General features: G+C 43.4%; 1 pseudogene; it reads right to left on the reverse strand.

The window, feature by feature from the left end:
• Window positions 1-494: 494 nt before the first annotated feature.
• On the reverse strand, window positions 495-2,727 carry LOC104325675 (uncharacterized; annotated as a pseudogene).
• Between the last annotated feature and the right edge of the window lie 1,180 nt (window positions 2,728-3,907).

A 3,907-nucleotide genomic window follows, 5' to 3' on the forward strand; every position in this document is an offset into this window, starting at 1 on the left:
TTTTGACTCTGGCAGTTTAATCTGATTTGATTAATTTTGATTTGATTTAATTTTGATCTGATTTGATCTAATCTAATGAGGAAAGGGTGTCGGGGGGGATACATGTCATTCCTCCCTTCCACCAAATTCCTAAAAACTTTACTTAGCTCGAGGGTGTTCGTATTTTCTCTGGTGGAATTTTCAGCCCCAAGCTTTTCAAGTGAGAAATCATATTATCCTGAGTTTTCTGAACCTTTTCTGTTTCATCCCCACCCACAAGAATGTCGTCAATATACTGATAAACACTGACACCCTCCTCTGTCTGAATTACTTCTAGCTCCTGCACTAGTGCATGATGAGCTAGAGTGGGGGAGTGCTTATACCCTTGTGGGAGTCAGGTAAAAGTAAATTGCTGAGCCTCTCAAGTTAACGCAAAGCAGTCTTGATCCTCTGTTTGCAAGGGGACCATAAAAAAACACACCTTTAACATCCACTGTTGCCATAGTCGGGTGGGCTCATTCCTGGATTGTAGCTGTAAACTCAGCAATATTCTGTACCGCAGCTGTCAATGGACTGGTATTTGCATTAAGTCTGTGATAATCTACAGTCAATCTCCACATGCCATTAGGTTTTTGCACTGGCCACACCGGGGAGTTAAAAGGAGAATGGGTTGGAATCACAATACCCTGTCCCTTTAAGTCTTCTAACACAGGAGCTATTCCCTCTCTGGCCCCCAAGGGTATCGGGTAGGGCTTAACATTTGTAAGCTTTGAAGGGGCAAGCAGCAGCATGGTGGTTTGTAACAGCTGAATATCTATTGTGAGAGAGCCAAATGACCACCGTCTCCCTTTATTATCAATCCAGGTCTTTCCCTTTAAAACATCGAGTCCTAAAAGATTAAGTGGAAACTCCCACACAACCATTGTCACTGTAGTGGCATTATCTTCTCCTGGCAAACGCAAGCTGACCATTGCTAATGCCTGTGGCTGAACAATGCTGAATGCATCTGCCACAAAAAGCTGCTGTTTGGAGGGTGTAATTCCGCAGTTAGCAGCATCTTTGGTTTTAATAGCTGAAATTTGAGCTCCAGTATCTACCAAAAAAGTGACCGGGACTTGTTTTGGCCCCACAACACCTGTAATTAATAAATCACCCCGGCTGTTTTCAGTGAGCTGTCTGATATACATCCAACCTTCACCCCTCTGCTCACCACTGAAAGGCAAAGGATCCAGTTTCCCGCCAGCTTTTGGGTGGCATTTGGTTTTGATAAATCTATCAGGGAGGGTGCGCTGGGAGTAGTATTCTCAAAATCCACTTTTTTATTTGCTGATTTATCAAGCCACCCTGTTAACAATTTTTCCAATTTGTCTGTTGACAACCCATCCATTAAGTCACACCAGATCCCCTTCTGGTGTACCTGAGCCCACAGTCTATTCCATCTGTTTGGGATATCTCTTCCTCCCAGTGATTTAGCAAGGGGTGTTCTCTTATCACTCCCAGGGTGCGGAACTATTTTTACTTCAGCCCGCCTCAAGCCCCTGGATTCCTTTTTGGTGGCTGAAGGGTTAACAGGACCATCCTTATGCCCGTAATTAATTAATTCCTGGGCCACTTCTCCCCTAGTCCACATTTTCTTATCTGGGGGTCATGATGCTGATCAGGTGTGAATCCTACTAAAGCAGCTGAAACACTCTCGCCCTGGGGCATCACCTATATCTTTCCTTGTAATTGTATACCAATTGGTTTCAGAGAATCAGGGAGTCCCCGTATAAAGGGAGTCATTCCCTCAGGAGCCACCAACATCATCATCGGGGGCTCCTGTGTAGGCTCCAATTTTCGATCATACATCATCTGCAGACAAGCTGCCTTTTACACACTCTCCACTAATTGATCAACAGTCCCCATAATTGAGAGGGGATCCCCCCTCTCCAAGGGGTTCAAACCCCCCGCCCAATAGGCTGCCTGTTGGGTTAAAGACCGGGGGCATGGTAATCCCCATTAGCTAAAAACACTCCTGGTCCCCAATACCCTTCCTCCTCCTTTTACTTAACAGAATCTGGTCATCCCCCCCACCCCCGACAACAATACTCTTCACACATACGCTGTTTCTGACTCCTTAGGGGTTCGGCCAAATTCCTTTTTTAGTTTTGCCAACTCTGTGGCAGTGTAGGGGACCTCTTTAGTTGTAACTTGGGGGAACTGGTCCTGCTCATCATCATAAATATGTTCAGTTTTGACTAAGGGTCACAATGAAGGCAGCTCCAACTTCTCCACTTTCTCTTTTGCTGCTTGCAGGTTCTTCAAGGGGTAGCCAATTTTTGAGCTTGGAGGAATTTCCTCACGGACAGTATCTGCAAGGAGCTGCTCCTTAAGAGCAATTTGCAAATGTTTCACTTGGTTCTTTTCTGCTTCAAGTTGTGCTTTTAATCCCGCCACGTGTCGCAGAAGGGACTGAACAAGATTTTGGAGGGATTCAATAATTTGAGATTCTGAAGTGAGGTGGCAATCCCAATCCTCCACTGCTGCAGCCAGACTGGCACCGAGAATGGCAGAGACAATTGCTTTTCCTTTCCCTGACCACACTTTAACCTCTTCCTGTAAAGCGACCATCTGATCAACAATGCTCTGCAGATTATACCAATTTCCCTAAGCCCAGTCTATCCCAGGCACAGAGGGTCGCGCTTCATGTTTTTCTAAAAAATCAAACAAAACTTCATTCCCCAAAGGGGGAATTTTACTATCATTCATCTTACACAAAGCAGGGAAGCAGTCATCTCAGGAAGGCAGCACATAAAGTTTCAAAGACAACACAACACAAGCCTGCTCCCCTTACATTCCTGAGAGGTCTCAGGTATTGGGGAAACAGTATGGCACTCTCGTCTCAAGGGATCCTGTCTGTGATGCCAATTTAAACTGGTAATATGAAAATAAGTGTAATTTTGATCTAGTACTGGAGTATGATGGAAGCTAGGTAAGTTTGATTTATCTTGTTGTCATGATTTAACCCCAGCTAACAACTAAGCACCACGCAGCTGCTCACTCGCTTCCACCCCACGCAGTGGGATGGGGGAGAAAACTAGTTGGCTGAGATAACAGTCTCATAGAATGGAAAGGAAGAAACTAGTAATGATAATACTAACAATAATAAAATAACAATTATAATAAAAAGGATTGGAATATTCAAAACAAGTGATGCACAATTGTTCATCACTCACTGACTGATGCTCAGTTAGTTCCTGAGCAGCGACCCTCTGCTCCCAGGCCAACTTCTCCCACTTTATATACTAGGCATGACATCACATGGTATGGAATACCCCTTTGGCCAGTTTGGGTCAGGTGCCCTGGCTGTGTCCCCTCCCAACTTCTTGTGCCCCTCCAGCCTTCTTGCTGGCTGGGCATGAGAAGCTGAAAAATCCTTGATGTAGTATAAGCACTGCTCAGCAACAACTGAAATCATCAGTGTGTTATCAACATTATTCTCACACTAAATTCAAAACATAGCACTATATCAGCTACTAGAAAGAAAATCTACCCTATCCTAGCCAAAACCAGGACACTTGTCAATGTCTATATGCTTTGAGAGAAGCATAGAGTGGTAAATGTAGTATTAAGCTGCTTATAAACCTGACAGGTAATGAAGTTGACTTACCAAGTGGGAGTTCTATTCAAGAAGTCATGTGATTTCTATCCTGTTAAAAACAACCACTGGAAATGTTGACATTTTTTTTAAATTTCAGTGTGGGTTGGTTGGTTTTTGTTTTGGTTTTGATTTTGTTTTTAGAATTTATTAAAAGTTACTTTTGAAAATTCGACTTTTGGTTCCTTTTTTCCTTTTCTAATCTTTTGGTTTGTCCACCTATCTGGCAGAATGAAACCTACATTGTTGGCTATGTTTCACTTCCATTAATCCTTTCTGTGTTTTTCATTT

Source organism: Haliaeetus albicilla, chromosome Z (assembly GCF_947461875.1).
Source record: "Haliaeetus albicilla chromosome Z, bHalAlb1.1, whole genome shotgun sequence".
NCBI classification, from domain to species: Eukaryota; Metazoa; Chordata; class Aves; order Accipitriformes; family Accipitridae; genus Haliaeetus; species Haliaeetus albicilla.